Below are 13,957 nucleotides of genomic sequence, written 5' to 3' on the forward strand. Positions count from 1 at the left end.
AATCCATTGGAAAATGAAAATAAGCATCTGTACACAATCATACCCTCCATCAGTATGAATACAAGGCACTTGAGTCTTATACAAAGCTGTGAACATTACTTGCCAAATTTGTTGCAGGTGTAGGCAGAAGCAAGAAAATATTGAAAGACAGAGAAAAGAGGGTTAAAACACAGGCGTACGAACATTTATGAAGAAAAGAATAATTCTGAACATGTTCCTTAATATTAAATGTGTTACAGCTCTTTTTTCTGTCTACTTATGAAACATTTTCCAGACAATAGATACTTAGTAGAAAAGTAACACAACAACAGATGGATCAGATGCCTCCAATAGTACAGGTTTTCTCCAGATGTAATTTTAAAAATGCATATTTGCAGACATGAAAAGTCCTGTGGATCCATTTTTAGAGAAGTTAGTTTCTCAGCATATTCCAGTTTTTTAAGGAGTTGTGGGACTCATTAAGCTGGCTTTTTTTTCTGTGGCTAACATTAGCTTGTTGTGTTATTTTATCATACAATGTATGCCGTATATAATTTTCTATACCTTAAAATCATGTCATAGAGGATACACTGTCTTTCACAGAGAGATTTAATATTTTTATCTGCAGCCTTCCCAAATGACCTGTCTTTTTTTTAGTATTTCTTTTTTTTTTACATTACTTTTATGTGGACCTTAACCCAATGAAAATAAAACTCAGTGAAGCAAGATGTTCCCCTTTACTTTTTTTTTTTTTAATTAGATATTTCTGATTTTAATGAAGCACCAACCAAAAGTGAGGAATTGGAGTCTAACTGCAGTATCCGGTCCTGATCCTGTAGCTGACTTTTTATAACAGACTTGATGTGTAATCTGAATGACGCAAACTCCAGAAGAACGTAGAATAAAACACCACTCGTGTGTAGAATTTGCAAAAAGTAGTTTCAGTCATTTTTATCTCTAACAGAGTTGGCTAACGCTTTCTTTTTTTTAAAAAAAAAAAACAAAACAAAACAAACCAGAAAAACTGTTTTGGGAGAGAAGAGAGGTTTGCTTTTCCCATGGGAAAAGTTAAATATTTTGCCTAACAGTTGAATATGGTATGGCTTGTGTCCAAAAACCTGCTAATTTTTTAAAGCCTGGTGGGAATTGTATTTTGGTGCTTCATGAATTCATCTTCCTCTTTGGTTCAGGCTTCTCATGTCATTCCACAGCTCAGTAAGAAGGGAGGTGACTTTGGTGGAGCCTGGGAAATACTATCTGTATCTATCAGAAGTTTAAGGGAAAACGGAAATTTTAAAAATTCTCATTGCTATAAATTGCCGTGCTAGTGCTCACTAAACAAAGTTTGAGACCTGGTTGTTTCTGTCAAAATGCCAACACTGGAGCATGGGATCTTAATTTTAGATATTTAGATGGGGTTTTTTTGTACTTATGGATATAAGATAGATGGAAGCAGTTAGGGGAGAGCAAGAACAGGCTGCCCTGGCATGTGGACTTTGCCCTTCAGTTTGGAGCTTGTAAAAGTTACCAGGACAAGTAACAGGAAGTTCCATCCATTTGGGCGTGTAGCCTGTGTCATTTGGGTCAAGTATAATCTTGCAGAACTTGTACCTTTTCTGCTAGCAAAATTGCAGCGTACTGAAACCTGAGTTAAATCTGCATCTGGAATATCTACAGACTCGTGGAATCCTTAATGTGATCACGAAGATGGAACAGGAAAGGGTGGAGATGGCTGATCTGTCCTCCCTACTACTTTGTGCAATGTCCACCTAAGAGGACAGAACATATTGTCTGTTCTCTTAGCAAAATATTTAATTTTTTTATGGCTTTGGAAGAGCAGATATTTCATATTTTCTCCTGTATAACAAGCTCACCAAAGCTGTATCTTTTTCTGGTGGCTGATTAACACATGAAACCAATTGACATCTACAATATTGGGCAGAGTTGCGTTGACCCAGGGCCGCTGATAAATCAAGCTTGTTTCAGAAAATTTGTGTCTAAACTTGAAAAAAAGACTAATGGTTCCTTTTACCTATATTAGCAGTCCCAATAGGACTGACTAGTGTAGTGTGTGAGCCTGAACAGCTTGATGGATTTCTACAAGTGTAGACTTCACTGCTTTGATTAGGGATGTAACCTTATTCGGTTTACTTTTGGAAGTTCACTTTGGTTTGTAGTTGCCTGCAGGCATGCAGGCACACAAATATGCATATCTGCTTTCAAGAAGTTTGTGTTAAAGACTAAATGTAAGTTTGAATCAGGAAGCGTACACAAGTAACACAGCAAATCCGCTGTGTATTTGAGATACTTGGTGGCGTTAAAGAACTATGCTTTCTTATGAATATGATCTTTCCACATGATGCTCTTTGTAAGGTAATTTCCTTTATTCACAAGAGTCAATTGATGTCAATTGTACTGTTTCTGAGTTAGGATAATGTTCAGTGTGACAGATCATTGCATCTAATGCAACAATAATCATCCATGTCCCGCTATTTCGACTCACTTGCATACATATTATTATAGAAGAATATTGTTAAGTAACAATACTGGGGACTGAAACAATTAAACATATCAGTATTTGACTGTTGTGTAATGTATCTTAGCGTGACAGAGCATATATTTTCTTGTAACCTTTCATTACATAAGTGCATACTATTTTAGCTTCTTATTACCTTACTTTGGGCTAAAGATGCTTGATGGACAGCAGTATTTTGCCCTCTCCTCAGTGTTAGGTAGTATCATACCTCCTTTACAGGGTAATCTTTACACCTTGCCATGCCAACTGAATGATTAATTTCCTTAGCTTTTCATCCGGGCATTTTAAGGGGGTGTCACCCCAAGTTCTATAATATGCAAGCAGCAGTAATTCAAAAAATCATGGGAAAGTATTCATTAAAGCTGGGGGTTTGATACTTGGAACTTTCCACAGGTTGCAGTATAATTTACTTATGTATTGGAAAAGCAGCTCCCACTCTGCCTGGCTGAAACCGAGTAACTCGGTGTGTTTTCACAGCAGATCACAGAAATTCAGCACATGAAGACCACAGAACCAAATCATCGCTTGTGCAAGATGAAGCAATAATTTCAGTAGGTGCAGGAAACTTGATTCTACTCCAAAGCTCGCTTTCACCTTCCCTTTTCAACTCCTTTAATATTAATGGCATTGACTCCCTTAGAATGACAAGAAGAGTTACTAAATAATTTTCTTTTTCTTCATTCTCAGTATGTTTGAATTTGCACCTCCAATGACATTCTTTCTAATACTTCAGACTGGCTGCCTGGAAATCTCCTCGCAGCAACTTCTTGACTTCTGTTCCCATTGAGGCAGCTAAGAGAGTGGTTGCTACCCTCTGTGTGAACCAGCACTAGAGGAGGGGAGGGTGAGCTCTCTCTCTGGGCACTTCACTTGGGTTCCTTGACAGCAGAAGTATAACATCACTCAGTCTATAGCTTAGACCTAGCACAAACCTCAGGAGTTTAGAGATACGGCCAAGAGGAAAAGTTACACGCAGCCTCTCTGAGCTTTGCGAAACTAAGTTGTAAAGGTCTAGCAGTACCATGCACAAATGTTCTTCGTGTTTTGGCTTCCCCCCCCCGCCCCCCCCAAAAAAAATATAATATCTTATTTCTGTCTTGGTCTACTGGTGTTTTGCAGAAATGGCAAAAGGAACATCCCTGGCACAAGGATCATTGTGCTGAATCACAGGTGCCTGCTCTGACTCTCAGCTACAGCACTGCAGAAGAAAAGGTACTTCCTTGGATAGACTTTGCTGGGAACAAACCGAAGCAAGAGAGGGGCACAGAGGAAGCAAACACAGGTAGATGATTTACAGGAGGGTTTTAGTCAAAGTGGCTGTGTTTTACCACCCTGTTATTAACTGAAAATGGTGAATTGTAATTCAATTGGTGGATAACTTACTAGTTAACAGACTGGTACATATGTCCTGAAACTGTTGAGAGTTGTGTAGGTTTTTAAGACCTCTATTTCTATCAGGAAACAGAGCAATTTTTCATGAACAAAAACCACTGGTGAGTTTTGGAATCTCCCAGATCTATTTTCGCTTGTTTCAATGAAAGTGCATTTCCTGATGGGGCCTGTGTGCTGATCTGTGCTATTGCTGTGTGTGCCACATGTGAAAATAATTCAGTGAGAATATTTGGCTATGTTTGTATTGGTACATGTGTGTATATATATACACACACACATATATATTCCTATTTATACTCATAAATCATTTCTTTCAAGAACAGATGCTCTTCTACTGTTCTGTATCTCAGTGTTTCCACACTCAAGAGTGCCATAATTTGGAAAAAATTGCAACTGTCACAACTCTGCAGCAGTAATGGTTTTGTAAGAACCAGCTTAATAAAAACATCAGGCCTCTCTGTTCCAAACAATTTTATTACAGTTAACAACTCAGCCAGTTATCAAGTATGTTGTCACCAATGCACTCTCTCTCTCTGTGAACGATGACATGAATGAGGTTTGGTTTTCTGTAGCATCTTAGACATATACATACTGTCTTACAGCTGTGCAGCAGTCTTTCTCTGAGGAATAAAACCACATGAGAAGGAACGGGAGCTAAAAAAAAAAAAGCTATTTTGTGCAAAAGCTGGTTTGTGATGATAAGGTTCCACAGGCATCAAATTAGTTTACCTGTATTAATTTACACAAAAAAAATATGCAAAATCTACTTCCTGGACTTTGTCTGTACAGGTCTTTATTTTTCTGAACTAAATATGGAATTTTTAATAACTGTGTGAGTTCCTTAGAGGAATCAGCTCTGGCCTTCACCACTCCAATGCCTACTTCATTCCTTGTGTTTGCATGGGTGCCTTGCCGTGATTAACCTCCTCAATGTAAATACTTCCATAGCTAGAATTCCTAGAGACTTTTATTTGCCTGTTTATAACTCTTACATATACAAAAAGTCTGTTCATGTGAGCTTTGCAGTCTTTCAATTCATTCTTTTTTCTTTTAAAAGTATGACAATGTTAGCTGCACTTTACCCACTAGTAAATCTCTGCTTGAACTGTACTGCATTTTTATTGTTATTTTTTCAAGGATATGCTATGGAAACTTTCTGTGCGTATCAGCTGAATGTGGAACTGGTTATTATGTTAGTCAGCCTTCACTGATATGCTTCAGTTTTCCTCCACTTTTTTTAATGTCTGATATTTCAGGAATGAGTTGGCTTAGAAACTGAAGCTAAGAAATGTTGAACTAGGAATCGTGACTTTTGAGTAATACAGAGAATTTTGTAACAAGCCGATCCTCAAATCTTATGCTTTTATTTATGATACTAAACAAAATGTTGATTCTGTGGAATTTTACCTTTAGAAAACAAAACTGAGTGTGATTCATTGTGGCTCCTGGGAACCAGTGAATGGAAATATGGAGTTTTTAAAAATGTATTCTCAACGATTTTCTTTTTTCCTTTTTGGTTCTTCTTGTCTCCAGAGACATGTTTTCAGTGTATGGTAAACTAGGACCATTATATTTTTCCAGAGAGCAGATGTGATAATTAAGAACAGGAATAAGTTTCAAAATTCAGTGAAAAAAGTAGTTGTCAAGCGTATTTCTAAAATGAAGTGCAAACAAAATGCATATTGTTATGTGGATGATTAATGTCCCTTGGCTTCTTTATATTGCTGCACACAATCATGCATACTCTATCTGACCATCAGAATTTTACTCTGCTAAATATACTTGACCATAATGCCAATCAATAGTTTCTCCTGGCAAATAAAAACTGTTAATAGCTTCAATATAAAAACTTTCTTTGCTTCAGCTAGAACGATACAGTATAACTGTTTGTCATTATTCCTTCCTCCTCAACCTGAAGAACGTGCATCTAAATTAATTCCTGTCACTTAGGTGCTCTCTTGATAAATACGTTATCTATATTTAATGTTTCTTTATTCTCATTTTATTATACGTGCGTGCAGCATTGAAAGAAGATAACTGACAAGGCAGTGTATCACGGCAAGAGAATTTGCTATTGCTTCTTTGCACTTTTTGGTAGAGCAGCTATATTTAGAACACGTACTGTCAGCCATGAATTGTCTACCTATATGCTTATCTTTTTCAGTCCATGATATAAAATAGCTTCTTCGTACTGCCTAGATAAATATCCCCAAGTTTCACCCATAAAGCTATAGTACTTATTTCTACAGTAACTGATTAATTTTCGAATGTTATGAGCAGGAAGATTATTTTGAAGAGGAAAAGAGGTGTAAATCCAGTATAATAGGTGTTTGTGTGGGTGCTATAAGACTTTTGTTGCCTGCACCATAGGTAGTGCTTTAGTTAAGGAAAATGAGAGGTTGAATTCAATTTCTTAGGTGAGGAGTGATTTATGATTGCAAACATACAGAGTGTAGGAGTCAAAATAATAAACATTTGTTAAATTTGCACACTCCTCCGTTTGCTATATATAATTATTTCCTGTGCATAGCGTTAATGCGTCACGAGTAAAAAAGCTTCTCCTGCAGTGTTGCTAAGCTCCCCTATTGAATACAATTGTTTGTGTAGTGTTTAAAAAAAAAAAAAAAAGTACTTTATCTAAAAGGCTATATAGTATTTCTGTTACAAGCAGGGGAATTTACAAGTTCTCATTGTTTTTCAGTGCAGTAAAAATATATAGAGAACTACTAGTGTACATATATTACCTTTAACATAAGCAGGATTCACAGAAAGCAGATCCCCAACTTGCTCTTTGTGAATGAAAAATTACCTGAATATATGGTTATTATACTGCTTTTTCTTGTTTCTCTTCAAAACCAGGAAGACGTTGCTGAGGCTATAGTCATAGGGTTCTCTAAAAGAGCATCTACTAAGCTCTTTGTGGTGATCATCATGTTCCCTGTAGTAGATGTAGTAGTTGTAGTTATAGTAACCCACAGTACAATACTCCATGTTTCCTACCAAGTTTATTTGAGGGGAGACTTGACATTCTTTTCGCCTCATTTAAAATGTTTTGAGTCTCTCTCCTTCCATACAGCATTAATGATGCGCTTTGTTTCTAAATCTGAGAAAAAGTTGGGATGGTTATAGTTTTTAAGTCATTTCTGGAAAGAAGTAATGAGAAGAATACAACTGTTTCACCACGCTGTGAAACATACAGGGGCTTGTGGCAGAAATCAGTCCCTTGACCAAACTGTAGGTGCTGTGAAAGACGGATGCAATCCAACCAATTCTCAGTGACTCCACTCCTGCAGAGCTCATACTAAGCACTATGAAAAAACTCTAGAGGAGAAAAGTAGATCCTGGTCCGATGCTTTGGTGCTCTAGGAGGATTTCTAAAATCCTTATTCCTGATGTAGGTACCTTGTTAAGACCAGAAGACAGCTAGACAGGCATTAGGGGTCTCGGTTTCTGGTGATTTAATACTCATAGACCATCATGAAAGCAGTCGCTAAACAAGAGAAGAGATATCCAAAGAACATAAAAAAAATACAAATAAATCATTGTTTTATAAGATGGCAAAGTTTAATAGGGCATACCACAGTGTCGTGTACTAAGAAGTTGTTCCTTATGTTAACGTGTAGTTTGGAAAACAGGACAAAAAATGAAGTTTCAAAATTTTCAGCTGACAAGAACAATTACTTTCATATATTAAGATTAAGTAAAATTCTCTACTGGAAAGTGCAAAATAAATTATTTGGAAAAAGAATCACCTGAATTAGGTGAGCTGTAACTATCCAGACTGGGTGTCATTTCAGTGTGTGAAATCTTCACTTCCCGAAATGATCAAAAAGGAAATTAAAAAGCACATGAGGTATTAGAATGGACAGGAGTTTGAAGCAAGTATCATAAAAAGGTGGATACAAATTCGAAGTGTCTGATTCGGGTTGTTGATAAAGGCCAGATGATTATGTTACTTAAAACCTTTGTCTACAGTAATGTGTTAATTCAAACTTTTTTTTATACTGTGCGGGCAAATGGAGTAAACCCCATAATGGCTATCTAATAAATCTGTCACTTTTCCTAATTCAAGACTAATTCCAATAATGTGGAAAGTAATAGTTAGCGTCTATACAGCCCCATTGTATACTAAGAAGTCTGCAATGACACATAAAGAGTTCAAAATCCAAACTCTTTCAAATACCCCTTACAGAAATATACGTGTAATTAAAGCTGAATGATCTTGCAGTCACCTACAGTAGGTGCTGTAGTTATTTTCTTCCTTGACAACAGCCAGAATGGGCAAAATCCTTTCAGGGATTTCCTGATAATGGGGTGGATTGTGTCTTTGAATGAGATATCCCAAAGTTATACAGCGTTGGTATTCCAGCTGCTCACCTTCTAATCCTCCAGGTCTGGAATTGCTCAGGGTTTCCCAGGCTTCAGCTATCCTCATGCATGCACACAACATATAGTCTCTCTCCATTTTGATATGAGGCCGCTTTTGCGCTCATGGAGTGAACCTGGTCTCCTGCTGCATCTTGCGGCAGACCACCTGCAACTCCTTTAGGTTGTTGTAATTCCACAGCATTTCATGTTATTTTGCCAGCAAAAATATTGAGTTCAGCTGCAGCTGCATCAATTAGCTCCTCAAGTCTGCAAATAGTGACACCGGTGACACTTTTTTGGATGAACGAGGGACCTACTGGCGAGTACATAAATGAAATGATCAGCTCTCCCTTTCATGTGTCTGTGTTTAAACATTCTTTTACCATCATGTACTTTGCTAGTCACGATCCTCTGCCCTTAACTCATAAAACACATACAAATATTTTGCATCTGTCACAACTAAGATTCACAGATAGATACACAGATGTGTAGCAGCACAGATGCTGGTTAAATATATATATATATTCCTGTTGGTCAGAATTAATTGTTATTTTGTGATACCAACTACCATTTTATATTAATATGAGCTGGCAGCGTGCCCAGGTGGCCAAGGCAGCCGAGAGCATCCTGGCTTGTATCAGCAATAGCATGGCCAGCAGAACGAGGGAAGTGATTGTCCCCCCTGTGCTCAGCACTGGTGCACTTCGAATGCTGTATTCGGTTTTGGGCCCCTCGCTCCAAGAAAGAGGTTGAGGTGCTGGAGTGTGTTCAGAGAATAGCTAGTGCGGGGTCTGGAGCACAAGTCTTATGAGGAGCGGCTGAGGGAGCTGTGATTGTTTAGCCTGGAGAAAAGGAGGCCGAGGAGAGACCTTATCTTTTTCTACAGCTGTGTGAAAGGAGTCTGTAGAGAGGTGGGGGTTGGTCTCTTCTCCCAGGTAACAGGTGGTAGGACAAGAGGAAACGGCCTCAAATTGCACCAGGTGGGGTTTAGATTGGATATTGGGAAAAATTTCTTGACTGAAAGGGTTGTCAAATATTGGAACAAGCTGCCCAGGGAAGTGGTTGAGTTGCCATCCCTGAAAGTACTTAAAAGACATATAGATGTGATGCTTAGGGACATAGTTTAGTGGTGGACTTGGCAATGCTAGGTTAATGGCTAAACTTGGTGATCTTAAAGACCGTTTCCAACCTAAATGATTCTATGATTCTACATAGCTGGTATCTTGTGATTTCATTCATAACTGAATTTCATTCTGTTATTGTTATCCTGTGCTCGTTCCAATTAATATTTCTCATCTTATATCAGCTATGTGAGCTCTTCTAACAGGGATGTCTCTATCCTCCCAGAATACGTAAGGACCTTCTTTCATGGGGAGTACTTTGCCAAGGCACCGTTGCTGTCTTATAAAATATGAAAACCTGCTCACTTGCCTCCTCTAGCCCTACACCGGTTGGTGTTACTCCAAAAGTGAAGGTGAGTTTTTGATTCCAGGGTTTAAGATGCCTGCTAGTTTGCTGCTTACCCAGCCCATGCTGGGTGTCTTTTCACAGAGACCAAATGGTCTTAACCCTCAATGTATTTTTAGAAGGGTTAATCCCTTCACCTGCATTGTTGTTGGGGTTTTTGTTTGGTTTGTTGTGGGGTTTTTTTGTAACAAAAATATAGACCTACTAGGATATGCAGAATAATTTTAAATTAATTAGAGAATCTCTTCTGAACAAACTATTGAACCTACTTGAACAGTAAAAACTGTGCTGTTAATTAATACTGTGCAAGACACCTCTGTGTTTTCTTTTGATTATGTCAGTCTCTGTTGATGTTAGTGGCTCACTTACTGCTATCATCCATCTTAATAGTATTTTCTTAAAGGCATGCTATATCTGCTACTCCAACCCTTGTTTCAAGGCATCTTCTGGGGAATGTTTCAATCAACTCTCTTGACATAGCGTGTTGTAACACACACTGACTGGGACTATGATGGTGATGTGCATGAGCTGCTTCCTTTCAGTCGTTTTGGACAATCAGTAGCATGTTCAGGAATGAAAGCAATGGCAGACGTTTGAATACAGTGGAAGACAAGGGTGTCACCAAGAAATATGTGTGGGCTCAATCAGTTGCTGTGATGAGCAGGATCAGCTGTGGATACCTAACTGTGATGAGAGGGACCCAAGAACTGTAGGGGATTGTTGGGATGATGGGGAGCATACCCATCAACAAGGTGAGGAAAAATGGCCCTCAGGAGCCCAAAGAAGTGGAATTCATCTTGGAGGACTGAGCACATGACTTAGAACTGCAATAGCAGTAAACACTTGGAAGTTTATTACTGGCCTCATGGGCCAGTCACTGAGGCTGATAAGTGGAAAACAGTACCTGTTTTCAGTGGTTTCCAGGGTTTTGATATGTTTTTTTCAGGTTGGCAATGAAATGAAGCAAAACTTCTGAATGTTTGCCTCTGGTGCTGGGAGAGGGGAGAGTGTATGTGCATCGGGAGTCTACTTTAGCTGGCTGATTTCAGGCAATGATTCAGAATAGAAGAAATACAGATATGAGTCCTGGTCAGCTTGACTCGGAAAAGAGGTTTTCAGTTCCAGGTTGCTGTTGGGCAGAACTGGTACTTGACATTTTCATTAAAAATGATCACACGCAGCATTACTTGCTCCAGTAGTTGCAAAGTCCTTTGTTTACCTTGCCTCTATTTTACTTTCAGAGGAAGGAACATACCTTTGGTCCTCAGAGTGTCTAAATGCAGAGGAACGGTGCATGTCAGTATATGTCCATGTGTATTCGGTTGCCTCTCTGTACATTTAGAAATCATAATTGGAAATATAGCCTGAAGTGGAAACACCAGAGGACTTGATTCTGACCCTGCGCTGATATAACTCTATTAACGTCAGTAGAGTTGTTGGTGCTGATTTATACCAGCATGGGGTCAAAGAGCACAGCCTCACGGCACCTGGAGCAGCTGGGGTTCCCCTGGCAGGGATGGTGAATAGGCAGCCAGAGGCTTTTTTTCTTTGCGAATTTGCTATTTTGGGTCTCTGTCAGGGATTACTTCTTACTTCTCTGTCTTCTTCTGGGAGTATGTGAATGTGCCATGTCAGGTGTGGTTGTAGGCTCCCTGCTGGTGGGAATGGTGAGCAGTTCTGCAGAGACACTGTGCTGACGGACAAACCAGCCTAATAAAAAGGAAGTCTGCTGGATAACTTCCCATAATGTCTTTCCTCTCACAAAACCTGACAGAAACACATAGCAGAAACAACAGCTTTTGTTTCTTATCTTTAACCTTTCGTCTGGCTTTGTGTCTCCTGTATCCTTGTGGTTTCTTGTCAGCTTTTGCTGTGTCCATCCTACCTCTTCCCTGAGCCTCTACCAGCAGGAGAGGAGAGTGGTCTGATCTAGAGGATAGTCAGCAGCAGGCTATAAATTTGGCAGCATATCATGAGCATGCTTCAATATGCTATATAATTTATAAGGCAACACATCCATTTTAAGACCAGCCCTGAATCCCAGTATATCAAAAAGCAGGAGACTGAAGAATAGGCCACTGCTGCCACTTATAATAACCCCTCCAGAAACACATTGTGTGAAGGGTCTTGTATCTATCATTAAAGTTGTTTTCTTTCTCCTTTTAGCTGCTATGTGCCATTTATTTATTAGAAGTTATTGCTAGTATAGCTTCATTGATAAAGCTCCATTGTACCTAGCTCGAAAAGAGAACAAAAGATGTAATATTCCCTGGCATATCATGTGGGTTCTCATTGTATGGCATTGACTTCAAGGGACAGAAATTTCTCTCATTAGCTTTTCTTTGCTACTGAATTCCTGGCAAAATCAGAGTTCAAAAACCGAGTTTAAAACCCAAAGGGATTAGAAAATGTCAAAATGCTTTATAAATTGAAGGGATAGAGAAGTTCTGGAGACAGAACTTAAAATATGTACATCATCTTAATTGATGTATTGTAGGGGAGTTTCTGTTACTCTGGGCAGAGGAAAATTACCCTGTGGTCCTGCCCTGCTTCTGCATACCAACCCTCTTCCCCCCTGGGTAAGCTTGCCCTCTCCTCTGCAGAGGTGGACAGGGACCGTCTCTCTGGCCATGGGGAGGGGAAGGAAAGAAATCTGCACGTTTCTCTTCCCTTCCTCCTTCCTCTGCTCTAGCCTGATGATGAGTACTGAAGTGCAGGACATGAGAAGAATCTAATTCCTTGTCATGGTTTAACCCCAGCCAGCAGCTGAGCACCACACAGTTGCTTGCTTACTCTCCCCTGGTGGGACGGGGAGAGAATCATAAGAGTAGAAGTGAGAAAACTTGTGGGTTGAGATAGGGACACTTTAATAAGTAAAACAAAAGCTGCTCACACAAGCAAAGCAAAAGAAGGCATTCGTTCACTGCTTCCCATCGGCAGGCAGGAGTTCAGCCATCGCCAGGAAAGCAGGGCTCCATCATGTGTAATGGTTACTCGGGAAGACAAAATGCCCTAACTCCAAATGTCCCCCTCTTCTTTCTTCTTCCCCCAGCTTTATATGCTGAGCATGGCATCATATGGTATGGAATATCCCTTTGGTCAGCTGTCCCGGCTCTGTCTTCTCCCAGCTTCTTGTGCACCTCCAGCTTACTCGCAGGGCAGGGTGAGGAGCAGAAAAGGCCTTGACTGTCTGTGTCTGTCAGCACACTGCTGACCAGTGTGTAAGCACTGCTCAGCAATAACTAAAACACCCTTGTGTTATCAACACTGTTTTTAGCACAAATCCAGAATAAAGCCCATACTAGCTACTATAAAGAAAATTAACTCTGTCGCATCCAAACCCAGCACATTACTACAAAACCCTTGGGATTTAAGTGCTTTTCATGTTATTTATTTATTGTTTATCTATTTATTTTCCCAGGAAGTCCAGCCTATCCAGAGGATGTTCTGAAAGGAGGAGCTACCCAGAACTGATGGGCCTGATCTTGAAGCCACAGGTAGCTTGGTCTGGCTGTTTATAACCTGAGTGGAGGAAAGAGGTTTTCAAACAGGACAAACCATGCACCGTGGAGACTCACAAACTACCTAAAAAAGTTACATACAGACCAGAATACTTGAAATCATAAGAAAAGAAGACAACTTCTGCAGGCAGTGAGGCACAGAGAGAGAAAAATGTCGGATTAGTGCGACGGTCAACAGAAGCCAACACAGACTTGAGAAGTGCCATAATGCAGCCAAGATTAAATATCAGAGCTATGCTGGGGGGCATCTGAGCCATCTAGAAAAGCAGCAGCCCTCATTCACTGCAAAGCAGGTAGCAGAAAACAGCCATTTCCAGATATTAGAGGAAGTATTTTCAGGGATAGAACTAAATATATCTTGGTACATGCCAGGCTAGAGGACCAGTGTCAAGGTCAGATCAAAGATACTGGACTGATCTGCTACTGTTAGAGTTTGGTCTTTGGTACCAGTAAACCATGTGGAGAACAGAAACATCTCCAGATACTCTGAAAGTTATTGACTCTGAGCAATACCCTGAACCAGTCCTGCTCACTCAGGCACCATCAGCAAGTTCTTCCATAAGAAAGGACTCAATGAACGCCGGGGTCCTAACAGCCTCCTCAGGATATACGCACAGAGGAAACCCCTGATTTATGGCTGTGATGAAAGATGACTGGTGGCATGCCCACCCTCTTTTCCAGCAGTGCTTACGGA

The 13,957-nt window shown here is 39.7% G+C and overlaps 1 long non-coding RNA gene across 1 annotated transcript in view; it reads left to right on the forward strand.

Moving 5' to 3' along the window:
- The window catches only part of LOC141737850 (uncharacterized), a 49,053-nt gene extending 35,492 nt beyond the window's left edge, over positions 1–13,561 (forward strand). The window contains exons 2-4 of the long non-coding RNA XR_012585248.1: positions 3,635–3,797; positions 9,623–9,749; positions 13,164–13,561. This is a non-coding gene — a long non-coding RNA (uncharacterized LOC141737850). The remainder of the gene's footprint in view (positions 1–3,634; positions 3,798–9,622; positions 9,750–13,163) is intronic.
- The last annotated feature ends 396 nt before the right edge of the window (positions 13,562–13,957 follow it).

Source organism: Larus michahellis, chromosome 1 (genome assembly GCF_964199755.1).
Source record: "Larus michahellis chromosome 1, bLarMic1.1, whole genome shotgun sequence".
NCBI classification, from domain to species: Eukaryota; Metazoa; Chordata; class Aves; order Charadriiformes; family Laridae; genus Larus; species Larus michahellis.